The following is a 17,705-nucleotide window of genomic DNA, read 5'->3' as shown; positions in this document are numbered from 1 at the left end:
GCCAGTTAAGAGACTTGCCGTTGCTGTTTTGCCCCAAATGACATCACCATTTGGCTTTCTGAACATACCTCTTTGGCTCTAGCCCTTCTGGCTTCTCTCCATGTAAACAGGGCCTGATTAATGTTGCAGAAGAAGGGCTGTGAATCACGTATTCCATTCTCTTATGGGAAGTCAGAATGTCAATTTTTCCTAGTTTTGAGTGCAGAGAATTGGGATATTTAATGCAGGATCCCTAGCAACGGACACAGAAACTGCAGCCCGAGCCCGCAGCTGCAAGCTTCCCAACATACTTTTCTGTAACAGCAGCTGATGAATCACTCGCTGGAAGACATGCACTTGAAAAACCGAAACTGCATTCACCGATTCTGTCTCTTACCCAGCCACAAGCACATTACAAGAGCATTCTTTGATAAGGAGAGAACACACACACACAAATCTCCGCCCTGCCATTTACAGCCTGAATGGCAGTGTACTGTACAGCCACAGATGTTCATTCTCCAGCACTGGGTGGTGGCGTTTTACTGCCCATGGCACCCATGGCGGCTGACATGTCCAGCTGCTTGCCAAGCTGAATGTCTCTCTGATCTTTAGTCTTGTAAAGGCGACGAGGTTGAAAACGCGACTGGCTTTGCAGAACAGCTCATACAGCCTGTGACAACACTAGTCCCTCCCCCCTTAGGAGGCAATCTGTATAGCCTTTGAAACAGAAGATCCACACTTTGAAACAGTCCTCTAATCTGTGTCTAAGAATTCATGTGTACAGTGAACGAAGGCAACAAGACAGCAGAATGCCCCATCAAACGCTCCTTGAAACCGGTGGAGTGCAACACTTTGCCTAAACAAGGTTGACTTGAGGGAGTAGGTACCAGTGGCAAATCACAAATAAGTAACACTCTGACAGGTTTTGTTTTCTGATCCTGTTCTAACTGTACAGCATACAAACAAGAAACACAGATAGCAGTTCAATGAAAGACCGAAGCATGGAAGTGCTTGTCTGCAGAAAAGCAATTTTCCTACTTAAATGTAGTTGACTGTTCCCTAACCAATAACACACATAACTGTTTTCCCATGATCATTATTAACAACAACAACAACAAGAGTAATTGTTAATATCTAGCTCCCATGTGAACAAATTTCAGCCTAAAAGTTTTTCACTCTGGTTGGGATTTTCCAAAGCACCCAAGTGACTGAGCAGCACAAGACTTTCAATTGGACGTGAGCTCCTAAGTCTTATTGTTGTTGTTATTAATCATGATCATTAGGAAAATACTTATGACCTGGGAATGCCTTCACAGAAATCAGCTATGAAACAACCCCACAGCCCAAGCCATTGGGACCCCAAGTCGGCTGGCACAGGCTAGCTGCAGTTTTCTTTGCTGTGTAGACATACCCTCCAAGCTTGATCCTGCAAACACTTATTCACATGCTTAACTTTACTTTCCTGAATAGTCCCACTGAAGCCAATGTTGCTATTTGTGACTAAAGCTAAGCACGTGCATGTTTGCAGGATCGGGGCCAAATGTTTACGTAACTCAGACTTGCAAGCTAAGGGATAGAGGGGCTTCTTTCCACATTCTCTCACTAGACAGAATCACTGAAATACAGGGAACCTCTCTTGGAAATTTCCCAGTGCTTGAAGACATTGGCTGTCTTTGACCTGTGTTGCTATTTGCACTTTCCAAACCTCAGGGAGACACGTGCGAGGATCCCTGTCTATGTGTAGCATATCTAGCTGGCCCAATTCCAAGGCATGGACAAACAATGAGGAAGCTAAGAAAAGCACCAAGTTTGCCACTCAATATAAACCACATGAATTTCAGAAGATCAAAGATCACATTCGCTCAGTGTACTCATACCAGGGCTTCAGAAACGTCTGGGAAGATTTGTGTATAACTCACATGCTGCACGGGTTGTTTTGGAGCCCTTCATAATGGATGCAAAAGAAGTGTCATGAAAGTTGATACAATTTGTCAGGCAGATGGAGGCATGAGCAATTTTATTCTTTAAAGACATTAACGAGTGCAGGAGATCAGGTAGCTAATTCCTGCTGAGATTCCACATGATACTGCACATGATCTAACCAAAACAAAATTCTCAAGCACTGAAAAGGCTTTAGGTAGTAATAAATTAATAATACATCAATCCACATTAAATTATTTGTATCGCCTGAATTGCTGTTTATTAATACATTTCTATTAAATAATATGTATAATTATTATTTGCACTACAGTAGTGCCCAAAGGGCCCCAACCAAGATTGGGGACCCATGGTGCTTAGGTGCTGGACAATCACATAGTGAGAGACAGTCCCTCCCCCTAAAAACTTACGATCTAAGCAGGCAAGACAGACCAAGAGTGGGGAAGATAAACAGAGGCACAGAGAGGTGAAGAGTGGGATTCAGAAAGGGAACTTACTGCCGCTTTAGGCATTAAAGCCCAAAATTTAGATTCTTAGCACATGAGTCGGCACCTATGCTTTGAGGGATGGAGCTTAACCTCTCTCCTCGACATTTCCTACTGGCTAGCTAAGGTGGCTCCCCACTCAATATTTTGGCTTCTGTGTGAATCCCCTTTTTAGTAGCCTAACTCTCCCCAGGCACTGGCTCAGAAGCCTAACTCAGTAATGAGAATGCCACTTGACTGCAGGGAGCCAAAAAGTTAAGTGTTGCAACACTCAGCCTAAGGCCTGGTCTACACTAGAAAATTAAGTTGGTTTAACTACATTGGTCAGGGATATGGAAAACATACATTCCTGAGTGGTGTAGTTAAACCAACCCAAGTCCCTGTGTAGATGTAGATGTTACTAGGACAACAGAGGAATTCTTCCATTGACCTAGCTACAGCTTCTCAGGGAGGTGGATTAAATAGCCTACAGGAGTATCCCTCCTGGTGATGTAGGTAGCATCTAAACAGCTATAAAACTGTGTTTTAAGTGTAGATAAGCCCTAAGTCTCCCCCCTAAAAGTTATTGGCCCAGAGCTATGCACCAGGTTAACAGCAAAGATGGAAACAGAACCCAGGCCTTGTACCTTCCAGTCAGTGTGCTACCCACTAGACCATGCTGCCACCACACCTCTAGACTGAAAATATTTCACAGCAATTTAGCCAATGAATGATCATTCATATCTTCATAAATTCCGAGGCCAGAGGGAACCATAATGATCATCTAGTCTGGCCTCCTGTATAACACAAGCCATAAAAAGATCATGATTAGAGATGGGTCCAAACTGGAACCTTCTGGATCCAAAGACCCTTGAACATAGGGGAAAGTTAGGAACAGGTCTGAACTTCCCTGCTTGTACTTGCTTCTAAATAGGATAGGGCATGCGGAGAAAAGAGACACAACTTGTGAAACTTACTCTACAGCAAACAGGAGGCAATCAGGCCGGCTCTAATGGATTTCTTCAGCTGCACAAAGAATGGAATTGACGGGGGTCATATGTTGCATATTTCATTCCTAGATATCCAAATTAGGGATGAGTGAATGAATCACTATAAAATCAGAACTGACATGAACTCATTACACAGAGGTTGGCACAGCATTGTGCTGGCTACTGAGAAATGTTTTTCTGCAGTGGTCTAACAGGATGGATCAGATGACTTAACAGATGGGCATTTTCCACCTCTAACATCTATGCATGCAGCTCTGCATTCCCTGATTCCATTTGCAAGGCAGATTGTATCCTGCCTAAGTCAGGAATGACTTGACACACTGTGAGGAAAAGCTGATTGTGTGACATCTCCAGACAGAAGAAGAGAGTGGATAATCTTCCAAAACTTGGGACAAAGACACTGTGGTTGTATGAATAGAGGACTTCCCTCAAACTTGAGAGACCTGGGTTTCATTCCTGGTTCTTCTTGTGGGTGACCTTGAGCAAGTCACTTCATCTCTGTACCTCAGTTTCCCCCCTCGTGAAATGAGGATAATGACACTTATCTCCTCTGTAAAGCACTTGAGATCTACTGAGGAAAAGTGCTGTGCAAGAGTTAGTTGTTATTGTTATCTACCTTAGGTACTTCTTTGACCCCAGTTACCATAGGATCTCAGCACCTCAGTCTGTAATGGATTTATCCTCACAATACCCCTGTGAGGTAGGCAGTGCAATATCCTCATTTTATTGGTGGGGAACTGAAGCACAAAGTAACTACCCAAGATCACACAGGAAGTCTGTGGGGGGACAGAGTATCAGATGCAGGTCTCCTGAATAGCAGACGAGTGTCCTCACCACTGGGCCAGCCTCGTCTTCTCAACAGTTGCTGCACTGAGCCTCTAGGTACTTTGAGACTTGTCCATTGTGAATCTCAAAGGACTTCACAAAGCAGTGAGTTAGAGATATTGGTCATGCAGTCACCAAGCAGGCCAGTGCAACAATCACTATGTCCTCACAGGTAGCCTCAGGCATTAAAACCAGTTTGTTGGGTGCGAGAATGTGGAACTGAACACCAGACTTTGTCCCTTAAACGCTATCTACAGGGGGGATTTCTCCTGATTCCAAGCACTGGCAGCCAGCTACTAGTCTCAACCTTGAGCGTAGATAGGATAAATAGCTATGAGCCACTCTTAGTGCTGGGACAGCAAACCCTGGTTTTGAGGAGTGAACTGCACTGTTCCTCTTCTAACCAGGGCTTTGAAAAACACTCCACCTTCATGCGTCACCCTCCACTGAAAGGCAGCCACCTCTGGGGTGGGTGGAGGGAGGAATCCAGTTGATACAGAACCCATTTTTGCACAGCATTGGGAAGGGAGCGGGGGACTGCACAGGCAGCTGGTGGGGTTGGAGGGGGAACTTGTCTGACTGATCGTGAGGTTTGCTGTATTCAGGACTTCCTTTTACAGGAGAAATGGAAGTGTATTTTTTCTAGACAGTGACTGCTCACAGAGTGCTTTGGAGATGTAAAAGGTAAAAGGATTTATTATATCATCATCGTTATCTTACTTTTATATTGCACCCTCTATACTGAATGTATCTTAAAACACTGTAGGGAGTCTCCTCAATTATTATTAACACCATCTATATTTATTTCTGGGACCCTAATAAGCATCTTCAGAAACAACGGGCATGGAACGTGCTCTATTAAAATAAGATGATCATAATGATTATAACCACCAGGGAAAGAGAAATCAGAGAAACAGAGAACAGGTTACCTGATGTCTTGTGTCTTGCAATAATAGAAATTGCATGGCTGGTATGTATTTGCTGAAAACTGACTCATCCTCATTCAGAGCCTGGAATCAATGGAAATACTTCCACTGACTGCAGGGGGCTTGGATCAGGTGTTAGTGTTTGACAGGATGCTAATAAATAAATACCAGTAAGCAAAGTGGTCAAAGAGATAGGAGAGTGGGCCAGAATACAGGCCGCCTGGGTCATATTGCCTACTTGGTACTGATCTGCTGGGTTACCTTGGGCAAATTACTTCGGCTCTGTTTCCTCTCCCACTTTGTCATCTTGTCTATTTTGATTGCAAATTCTTTTGGGGTACGGACCACCTTTTACTCTGAGTACCTACAGCAAAATGGTAGCGCTTATAAACCCTTTCCAAGTTCAGGGCCCCACTGTGCTATCATTTTGTTAAAGTTATATTAATAACCAAGCTCTTGTTGAAAGACAATTATAACAAGAGGCTGCTTTTGTTTCTTCTATGTTACGATGTACTTTGACCACTGCTAATAAACTACTAGGGAATAGAGATCAAATGGAAAACAGTAGAAATAATTATATGCCTGGATAAATGTTCCATTTCACATATTATTGTCCCTGCTAGAATATACAGTATGGAAGTGTATTGCAAGAGAAGAGCCACTGATCTCTTTACAAGGAAACAGGTATGACTATATTATGTAAATATTACCTCATTTACTGTCAACAAATGTGGTTTTATTTTCACCTTACAAGTTCATGACAAACTCTGGAGTCCTACAGTATAATCTAAACACTGAGATGGATTTCCAGTTTCTAGCCAATTTTTGAAAGACAAAAGGCCGCCTTCAGATGTGGGCAGATTCCCTGACTCCAATATGAATTTACGCCAGATTATCCACTGGTGTAAATCACATTTGCTCCATGGAAATCACCAGCAGGGGATCTGGCACTACTGTATCTGTTTTATTCCAAGGTTGAATTTGCTCCAGAGAAACTGAGCCACTGAGGGAGAGGTCCCAATTCAGTTCTAGCATTAGCAGGTGAAGCTCTTTTGATAACTAAGGGGTATGTGGCCAGGATCCTGAAAGGTATTTAGGCTGATTTCAGTGGCAGTTAGGAGCCTAAATACCTTTGTGGATCTGGACCTGTATGCATATGTGATCTATGTGTTTCACGTAGACACATCATTTGTAAGACGTTAACATTATTCAGCTAAATCTCTTTTGTTTACTAATGCCAGCATAAAAACAGAGCTAAGAGCTGATTCTTTGTAGCTTGTAGAAGGGAGCGTCAGGGAACTGGTTATGACTCCCTGATTCTCTGTCTGGCCCTGCCCCAAGACTCAGGTCTAAGCTGCCTGAGTGCTGACCTGACAGGAGCCAACTGGAATTAGTTCCCAAGGGACCATCTGCCTGCTGTGAACTGCAAGCATGGATCACACTGCAGCCATCTCCAGCCTCCGTACCTTGTTGCCCCCAACATGCCCACCTCCCGCGCGAGGGGCTGCAGGAAGGATGGCACAAAGGCCAACTCAACTCTGCCCCAGTAACTAACATGCCTGTAACATCACTAGTTTCATGATAGTTTTCCAGTTACTTTTCAATGGGTCCAGTATTGCAAAGATATCATTGGTGGGGAACATTCTTCACACAAGCAATCTGAACACCCTCAGTGGGGCTACTCACATGAGTAACGGTACTCAGCTGCACACTTTTTTTTTTTTTTGCAAGATCAGTCCCTAAACTGGTTAAATAAATGGATTAGTGTGTATGTTTTAAAGTATAGTACAAGTCCAGTACACAGGATTTAGGACGTATCCAAATTTCAGTGTGTGCTTCCCAAAATGCATCATTTTAAAAGCAATTGAATAGTATTCAAAGATCATTAGAAAATGTATGTTATACACCATAATGTAGAACTACTTTTGCTAGGCATGAGGGATGCTTTTAAAGAGAGTTAATCCTCTTCCGTTCATGCAGTCTCATAAAACTGATTGATAATCACATATGACAGGGCAAGCATTGTGTCAGGATAATATGCTGACAGAAAGTATTACCTAGTGGTTAAAAACACAGGACTGAGAGCCAGCATGTGTGGGTATAGAAACCAGAGGGCTATGTCATGGATTCATCACTGGAAGAAGAGCATGTTTTTGTTCTGTGAACTTCATCTAATATGTGACTTGGTTGGGCTTGGGTTTTTTTTTTCTTTTTTCTTTAGTTTTTGTTGTTGTTTGGGGGGGAGGAAGGAGTTGTCTAAGTGTTACATGTGTTAGTAATGGCAAAAATCCACTACCTAAGAAAAGCTAGTTTTTAATACACATGAAAACTGAAGGTCCATTCTCCCCTCCCACTGAAATATCCACAGGATCAGGCTCTTGGGGATGGGGGATGGGAAGGAAAACTCAGCAGGGTTCCCCTCAGGGAGTTTTCTCCAAATTATTCCATCTCAAGGCCACGCCAAGATGCAACATTATCGTTTAGTGATGTAACACTATGACATCACGACACCAAGGTCATCATTCAAGCTCCTTCAAGGGCCTTCATAAATCCACACCCAACTATGTCTCTGCTGTCATTTCCTGCAACTCCCCCTTTTTCCTCTCAGGGCTCCTCCCTCTCTCTCTCTCTCTAGCTTCCAGCTTCCCACTTTCCATCATGCTGCCCCTGTGTTTGGAACAATCTCCCACTCCTTGTCCCCTTTTATATTCACGAGGAGTCAGTAACTTCATGTACTACAGTACGTGCTACCTCTAGGGTTGAACAGTCTCTAATATTATGATTACGATTATCACCAGCATTCATTATTTGTATTATTGTACTGCCCAGGAATCCTGGTCATGGTCCCAGACCCTATAGTGCACAGCAGCAGTTCAGGACAGGCACTGAGGAAGAACACCACCCCCGCTGAAAGGTCAGAAGAGACTTAGACAGGCAGAATGTAATCAGACAACATTTGAATCTTGGCCAGGTCACAAGCATTAGCTCTCATACCAAAGGGACTAGATTTTCATAACCTGATTGCACTGTAACTCATGCAACAAACAACGGGATAAACCTAGGCAGAGTCCATGTACTCCTTGATATCAAGCACAAATAGGTTTTGAAAAGAGACCAGGCTGAAAGGCTTGGGCCTTATTTCCTAAAAGTGGTGAAGACTTCAGTATTACATTGTATCTACAAGATGTTACCTCCAACAGAGCAACATCCTCAGTACTGTGCTGGGACATTGGTTGAGCAATGACGTTGGCTATGTCGACATAGGAAAGTTTGACCAGTCATACCACTAGTTATTATATCGGTGTAACCTCCATGTAGACACTCTTACTCCAGAACAGGAATTCCAGAAGAGCTTAAACTACACAAGTGACATAAGTTAAACTGAAAAACATCATTCATACTAGAATGAGAATGTCTCTCCAAGGAGCTAGCCCAGCATGACTATCAGTTTAAATTCACATCTCAGGTTATACCAAAAAATCTTTCCCACAGAGATCAGTATTCAGAGAGACAACATGCCCCCACTGGATCAACAGTCAGTGCCACTTCTTGAAGCACCCTAAATATATTTACTTAGAGGTCTCCCATCCAAGTAACAGACTAGCCTGACACTGTTTAGTTTCTGATTGCTTAGAGAAGCCAATTCCATGGTAGTGCACTTACAGAAGAGACCCTGCTACTACAAATAAAATCACTAACAAAGATGCCTACTGCCTTACTAGCAAGTGCTACCATCATCAGGAAGATGCAAATAGCCAGCACGGACAAACCAATATCTGATTCACCTCATTCTTTTATAAGTCCTACAAAATTACTGCAGTGAAAGCTCCCCTTTCAAATCAGGCAATCACATCGAACTCTTCCGCATGTGGCTTATATTTTCTGTTTAAGCCCAAGAGTATCACCTTATTTTATCCTCTCCTTCCAAAAATACCGCTACATCTCCCCAACCCATTGACCCGTAGAAGTTAAAAATCATATCTTTGGGCTTCCCCCGGAGGTAATGCCCTGTCAGTGATAACTACCACTGCACTCCAGCTGCTTGCATTTGATTAAATATTTCAAGGCTGCACTGAAATCCTGCTTCCACAGATCCCTCCCCAGCTTCCCTATCCCGCTGAACCTTGGCTGGGGAATTAAGGTCTGGAAACTTGTTACCATTGCAAAAATCATTTCCTAGCCATGACTGTAAAAGGGAATTATAATTCCCCCTATGTAGCAAGGTCTAAGTATTATCATCCCAGTTTTGTACTAAACCATAGGTGTGGACCAGTTACTTTTATAGCTAAAAATAATGTATGCTTATGTAACATATATATAATAACAGAGCTTCTCTCTCTCTCTCTCTGTCTCTCTCTCTCTCCTTATATATATATTGACTGTTATTTCAACCACACAAACTACAACACTTATTTGCAATAGAAAGGAATTATATTGATTCATAAGGTCTGAACAAGTAGCCTCTGTTCAAAGAATAATACTCACATTTGCAATTCTATTGTCCCTTCCATCCAAAGATCACAAAAAGCTCTACAGAAATCAGTGACTATATCTCCCAAGTGGCTGCTATATTGTTATCCCCATTTTATAGAAAGGGAAACTGAGGCACAGAGCAGTTATGGACCAGATTCTCATAACCTGGGATCAATGTGGGTGTCAGAATCTGACCCTGAGTGACTAGATAAAGGAAGTCCTTGACAGAACGCAGATCTCTAACTGCCACACCTGCACTTTAGTTCCATGACCAGATTCTTTTCAGTTTGAGCGTAATGGACATTCAGGGACTGATCCTGGGAAGTGCTGAGCATCCTCAATGCTCAGACTCAGAAGGTACTCAGAACCTTCCAAGCTCAGGGCCTTATTAGGCCTACCAGAACTGAAGTTTTCATTATGCTGCCCAAACTGCAGTGTTTCCAGCCCTCATGCTTTGTGTTGTGATATTTGGAGCTTGTCTACTTGGTCCTGTAGTTCAGACTATGGGGGTCTGAACCATAGTGCACACCAAAGTGTTATGCTGTAACTCTCCCGTGTGGATGCTACCACACAAACTAACAGGTACCTAGTTCGCGATAACACAGTTATAGTTTGAAGAGGACTGTGTAACACAAGCTAGGCACTTTTTGGTTTGTGCTAGCAGCAGCCACTCAGGAAAGATACAGCACAACACTTGGCTGCATGATGCAATTCACAACACTGTAATCCGAACTAAGGGGCCCTGTAGACAACCCCTTTGTGACTTTTTGAAGTTTTAGCTCTTGTAGTCATGTGTTTATGTGAGAATTTCCAATTTCACTGCAAAAATAAAGTTTCTAACTACCATCATTTCAGAGAAAATCCTGAAAATATGAAGCAAGTGATTCCTAAAGGCTCAGAAAGCAAATAAAAAGAGACTCCAAATTATTTTTTAAAATCTCATCCTTTTTCAGGCAATTTCATTAGGAGAGCCTAATTCATGTCCACTGGGTAGCCAATAAAGAAACCGAGACATGTATTCTCCGCACATTTCACCACTGTGAAATGCATTAAAATGGCATTGGGAGGATGAGGGCCAATGGCAATTTATATAAAAGGCCAGGATTTTGGTGCAGGTTATGTCATGTTCTTCTGGCCCTGTCCCCCTTTCCCATCCCTGCCCCGGCACCATTTTGCCTGACGTCTGCGAGGCTGCACTTTTGTTTTGACAGACCTTTGAGCAGATGTCCCCAGTAAAGGTACCAGTGGGAAGAAATGTCACAGAGCCTAGTCTCGCTATTGAAAAGCAGGCCTTTAAAAGGCTGAACAGATGGCTTAGAGTCCCCAACTCCATGGTGAGGATGCTTGGCAGAAAAAGGAACGCCGACAAAAAAGGGAAGCTGATATCATCTCTTGCAGGGCCTGACTAAAATCAAGTTGGTTTATAAGTGGAGCATTGTCTCATGCCTTTGCTTTTACCAACTATTTTCCCTGGAAAACGTGACTGCTCTTTCAAACAACAAAAACAACAGAAACCCTTTCCCCAGCTTATCCTAATTAATCAGGGTGCTTATTTTCTATATTTCTTTCAGAAAAACACATTTTTATCTCTTTGGAATAATGTCAAATCCCTACCACAGTGAGCTGTTCTAAGGCATATTATCCCTTTTGGTCTGTATTACTGCAACTATTTACTCTTTAAAACTCCTGTGTGTGTGTGGGCAGACAGATCCGAAGAAAAGCTCTGTGTAAACACGAAAGCTTGTCTCTTTCACCAGCAGACATTGGTGCAGTAAAAGATATTACCTCACCCACCTGGTCTGTCAGATAGATAGATAATTATCCTTTTAAAACTGCTTAATTATCATTACTGCAGCCCCTTTACATCACATAAAAGGCCAGAGCAGCGTAAAGGTTCCTTAAAGCCAACAGTCAATCAGCGAAGGATTCCCTAGTACAGGCACTGCAGAAGACGGCTGCCTTCAGAGGACCTTTCACAAGCCCTGGTAATGGGGGTATGTGTGGGGCGGGATGGGGATGAAAGGGATGTCTCCAGGGTGGGGCCATGGCACATAGTGCAGCAGCCCATAGGGCAATCCCAGAGAGACTCTAAAATGAAGGCTCTGGGGCAGCCCAGGAAGAAGAGGGCCCCATTGTGGCTTAAAACCACCATAGTCCCCACTCACCTGGGCTACGAATTCTCTGCTGTGCCGCTTAAAGGCACAGCCCACAGCCTCAGTGCAGGTCCTAACACTCTTACTCAGGCTGAGTAACCCCCGGCACCATGCGTAGACTCACTGAAATCAATGAGTGAGGTGCCTCTAATGCAGAGCAAAATTATCAGACTCTGGTCACAGTAACAAGTGCTGAGCCCAGACTGGAACCTCAGAACCAAACAAGTCCCCTTATGCACCAGTCTTAAAGTTTGGGAAGTTCTCAGCCGGACGCAGGTCGAAACATCTTAATTTGGTTCTGTCTCTATAGCGAGCCACTCTGGAAAACTAAATCTGAATGCTGTTGAATTTCCGGGATTCAGATCCAGATGTTATGAATAAGTGGCTAAGCTGTACAGTCTGGGAGATGGGTGTATATTTCATCACAACATTAATTCTTGTGAGCTGTTGCAAAGACAGTATCTTTGCTTATGTGGAGCAACATATGTTATTTCAATGTACGTATTCCAGAGGGCCTTGGGAGCTTTTTTCAGGTGTAAAGACAGCCATGTATAACATACTCACATGAGGCCTGGTCTTTCATGCTCAATGCCCTTAACTCAGTGGAGATGGACAGCCTTGTGGTTAAAGCTCTAGATTTGGGACTTGGACGATGTGCATCTGATTTCTAGTTCTGCAAACGATTTCCTGAGGGACCTTAGGCAAGACGCTTACTCTCTCTGAACCTTGGTTCCCCGTTTGTAGAATAGGGATAATAACACTTCCCTGCCTCAAAGGGTTGTTCCTGAATGGCTAAATAAATTTTAAAAAGTTGTGAAGGACTCTGCTAGTACACTAAGGAGGCTATATAAATAAATGAGACAGAGTATTATGACTATCTGCTTATAGGGTCTGGATTAATGTTGCAGTATTAACACACTAAAGACAAGCTCCTGACATTTTTACCCAAACAGAACTGCAATGGGAATGTATGCTTGCAGGAGGGCTTTAGGATCAGGGCCTCAATATACAGCATGGTCAGGGCCAAAACAAGAAGTGGGATATAAAACACACCTGTGGCCTTGTGGCTGGAGTAGTGATCTGGGTTTCAGAAGGCCTGTGTTCTATGCCTAGCTCTGCCACTGAATGACCTTGAACAAGCCATGTTGGTGCCTCAGTTCTCCCATCAGCAAAATGGGGATAATAATACTGACCTGCTTTGTAAGGTGCTTTGATAGCTACTGATGAAAAGCATCCCAGAAAATCTGGGTGGTGGTATTATTATTATAGTTTTATTCCATAATGTCACTGTGTCTGATGCAACATCCTAAAGGCCAACACCGCATTCCTCACACAGTACATCCCAAATTCCCATTGGCTTCATAATTTAGCCCATGGTTTCAAACAGGAATGTTGGGAGTGCGAAGAGTACAGGACAGGGCTGTGTTATTTGGTGGAATGCCTCAGCAGGGGAAACACATAGTCACAGTCAGCAAAGTCTTTTCCTCAAGGGAACATGTTAATAACAAGAAGTAAAATAAATTTATCAGTCACAAAGACTCCTCCATTTCAGATTTCTCAGGAGGTCATCTAGTCCAACCCCCTGCTCAAAGCAGGACCAATTCTCAGACAGATTTTTGCCCAAGATGCCTGAGTGGCCCCCTCAAGGATTGAACTCACAATCCAGGGTTCTTCTTTTCTGTCTCCCAAGTAGCCACAAAATTGCTACTAATTCACCTAAGCAGCGCTATATGGGGAAAGGGAAACTGACCTGGACTTAAAGTGACCAGATGAGAGACATGGGAGCGGCGCGGGCTGCAGAGCACCCACCGGCAGTGCTCTGCCCCACTCCACACCAGCTCACATCCACCTCCACTTCCCCTGAGCGGGCTGCCAGGTCCTGCTTCTCCCCCCTCCCTCCTAGCACTTGTGCTGCCATACAGCTGATTCACGCAAGCCTGGGAGGGAGGGTAAAGGAGGAGGAATGTGGCTTAGGGAAGAAGTGGGGCCAGGGCGGGGATTTGGGGATTGATCCAATGGGGCAGGGAGGGGACAGAATCAGTGCGGGGCCGGGGCTGAGTTGGGGGCACGAGCCCCCTCCGTCTGTGCGCCCGAGTGCAAAATATCGAGACAATTTGTGTCCCGACCGAACATCGGTTGGGACGTAGGACAAACAAGTAAATATCGAGACAGTCCCAATAAAATCAGGACATCTGGTCACCCTATTTGGACTTAACCCCTTGTTCTCCAGGCATGTCAGCTACAACCCATCATGCTCCCTTATCATACTACTCTATTTCCAGGCCTTAAACCCTCAAGAAAGGATTTAATCTCTGTCACCAAAACAAAAATGTGTGTTTGGGTTTTTTGCATCTGTCAGGATTAATACTGTTTAAGTGATGTCAAGCGTCTCCTGGTTGGATAGCAATATATTTACTCAATATGACTTTTCAATGGAACCTTCATATTTTACCATATAAAAAGAAAAAACACTCAGAAAAAAAGACAAGAGTAATAAATCCCAGAATTTCTACCCCTAAGCTTGTACTTTTAATCACAAAAGCACAAAGAACCCTGAGTCTCTGATAATGAGCATAAAATATGGCTGCCATTTTAAAAAAAAAATTCACTGTCCCTTCAATTTCAATTTACTCGACTATAAATCCATGAGCTACTTAATCAAATATTCTGCCACTTTAATTGTTTTATCTTGCTTTTATGTTAAATTTCACTGAGTTACTGCTGGCACAAGTCTTCGCATTACAGAAAAAAATGTCAGTGGATTGGCCCTAATTAGTATAAAATTCAAACAGTGGTTTGGAGCATTAGCCATATTGAAGTAAGCTCTTGCAATTTAACTGGTTCAGTGAAACCAGTCCAAAAAGAAGAAGGAAGGGGCTCTGAGTTGGATTAATATGGTTAGCCATCCATCTATTGTCAAATTCTGGAATGAGTTCCCCAAGCCTTCAAAATAACAGTAATTTTTTAACAAGTCTTTTGAAAACTGTCACTTTGTATTATCATGTGAAGCTTTAAAACTCTATTCCGGTGTCTTTTCAAATTCCCCAGCCTTAAATCGGTTCACTTAAGAATAGCAGATGCTTGCCTGTACTCGCCCAATCTTTCCCATGAGAAAATACATCAGTGCAATGTACTATAAAGGTCTGGAGTCAAACTCCAGTGTTTGTAATGAAGGGCATTACCCTGGTATTGTGAAAGACAAGAAATTGTCCCTGGTGGATCATTCAGTTTTGTAAACAGGGAGGGGGAAGGGAGGAATTTGAATTCCCTGTTATTGGCTGATAAACGCCTTCTTGAAAAGGCCTCAGGGGACACTTTACTAGCTAACGAGAATAGCTGATAAATCACTTAAAACGGGATAATTTAAGGACGATCTTGATAAAGCTGGGTCAGTCAGCACACAATATGGACAAAAGTAGTGATAGATTTAAATGGCCAAAATCCCAGTCTGGATCAGGATTTCAAATACTCCTTAATTCAGGAGTATTTAGATCTGGAGGGTTTGGTTCAGTCTTTTATAAAGATAAGGACTTTGGAATAAATTTCAGATCCAGATCTAGGTTTACATTTCAAATACACCCCTCAATTTCAGTGGAGGCATGTTCAAATCCAAGGGGATTGATCTGCCTTAATGATAGCAGCCATTTGCAAATTTCAGATCCAGACTTACATTCAGATTTTAATGACCACCAATGTTCAGGGATCCAGATTTTGGGTTTAACCCACCTTATAAAAGTGAAATTCTGTGAACCAAGGGGAAAGAAACCCCAATAACATTTACATGGAAGCTGTTGAATTTCAAAGATCTTTTTAACAAACCAAGAATGAGGAAGTATAAAAATGTGCATATCTGCTTTACAGCAGATAAATGCAAATATTTCCAACAGCAAAGGTTTTTACCCTGGAGTTTTACCTGCTAATATTTCCTTGTTTTGAATTATGTAGATCAGCAATGGGGGGAAAACACAACACTGGTTCCAAGGGTACAGAGCTCTCATCTCATTTTAGTTAAATGTTCTCAAAAAGCAGAAAGCTGCACAATTGTGGGGTAAATTGCTACATAATTTTTTTTTTAAGGATCTCTTTATAGCTTTGATAACCAAGCTAGAAAACAGAGTATTTTAAATATTTCAAGGGAATCAGTAACACAAAACATTGTGTCTAACTTTAAAACTTGATTATTAAAATATAGGACAAAATCCCACCTGAAAAAGGATACCATACACTAGCCTGGGGTGGCCAACCTGAGCCTCAGAAGGAGCCAGAAATTACAATGTATGTTGCCAAAGAGCCACAGAAATAAGTCAGCAGCCCCCCATACACTCCCCAGAGTCTCCTGCCTGCTGGCAGCCCCACCAATCAGCGCCTACTCCCTCCTCCCACCACAATCAGCTGGTTCATGTGAGCAGGAGGCTATGGGTGGGTGAGAGGAGGAGCGAGGGCATGGCAGGCTCAGGGGAAGGGGCAGGGACCTTGGAGGAAGGGGTGGAGTGGAGCAGGGCTTGGGGCAGAGCAGAGAGTTGAGCAGTGAGCACCCCCCAGCACATGGGAAAGTTAGCATCTATAGCTCCAGCCCCGGAATCAGTGCCTAGGTAAGGAGGCGTATATTAACCTCTGAAGAGCCGCATGCGGCTCTGGAACCACAGGTTGGCCACCCCTGTACTATACACAATCCTATATGTATGCTGCAAGTATACATACTCTATAGGGGTCTTTGGCCAAGATTTTCAAAAGTAACTAGTCATTCTGGGCACAGGTGCCAACTTTTCCAGGTGCCCCTGGCCCTGCCCCCAGCCCCACCCCCACCCCACCTCCCTCTCCACCCCATCCTAAATCCTTCCCCAAAGTCTCCTCCCCAACTCCACCCTCTCCCTGCCCCTATTGGACCTCTTCCTGAAATTCCTGCTCCAGCCCTGCCTCTTCCCCGAGCATGCCGTGTTCCCTCTCCTCCTCGCTCCCTCCCAGTACTTGCCGCTGCAAATAAGTTATTTTGCGGTGGGAAGCGCTGGGAGGGAAGAAGGAGAAGCGGAGCCACGGCGTGCTCAGGGGAGGAGACGGAGGCGAGGCGGAGGTGAGCTGCGGTGGAGCGGGGATGCCTATAATTCTGGGTGCTTCTGACTTGAGACCTCTTAAAGGGGTCTGATTTTCAGAAGGGGGATGATCAGCATTTGAGGCACCACAGGTTGAAACACTCTTCACAAAAAAATGGAGAACCCTTAATTACTAGTCACTTTTGAAAATTCTGGCCTGCACATTCCACCATTTAAAGCCTGACTCCAAACCTACTGAAGACAATAAGAACATAAGAATGGCCATACTGGGTCAGACCAAAGGTCTATCTAGCCCAGTGTCCTGTCTTCTGACAGTGGCCAATGCCAGGTGCTTCAGACCTACCGAGTCTGACTAGACTTCACGCAGACCTACTGAGTCTCAGGTTAGTGCTCTAACCACAAGTCCATCCTTCTCAACTGCCCTGTGTCATCTTTCTCACAGTACTTGTGTGTGGTCCTGTCTCAGAGAGGAGGGCTCAGTTAAATGAGGAAGCAGAATAGCGTCCACATTGCTGTTTGCAAAGTTTATTACTGCTATTTGGGATCCTTTCAGAGGAATGCTCGATAAATGCAAGATAGGATGATATACATTAATTATTTCGTATTTATTATTATTAATTATTATCATTATTCCACATCAGCCAAGAGTGGTAAATAATACCGCTAATTACCAAATCAGCATGCACCTAGCGAAAAGAGGCACAGATCACATCCTGATGGGATAGTATTAATATTTTGTGCTAATGGAGTTTTCTGATTAACAACCATAAATTACAATATTTGAATAACTTTTAGAAAAATTCATTCTTCTGTTGGCAGTATATTTTTGGGGTCGCCTCGCTGAAATTAGGCACTAGGCAAAAGAAACACTGAGCTTTGAAGTTCT

The sequence above is a fragment of the Gopherus flavomarginatus genome, chromosome 1 (genome assembly GCF_025201925.1).
Source record: "Gopherus flavomarginatus isolate rGopFla2 chromosome 1, rGopFla2.mat.asm, whole genome shotgun sequence".
Lineage (NCBI taxonomy): Eukaryota > Metazoa > Chordata > Testudines > Testudinidae > Gopherus > Gopherus flavomarginatus.
The sequence above is the reverse complement of the archived record's forward strand: the minus strand, read 5'-3'. Positions refer to the sequence as shown.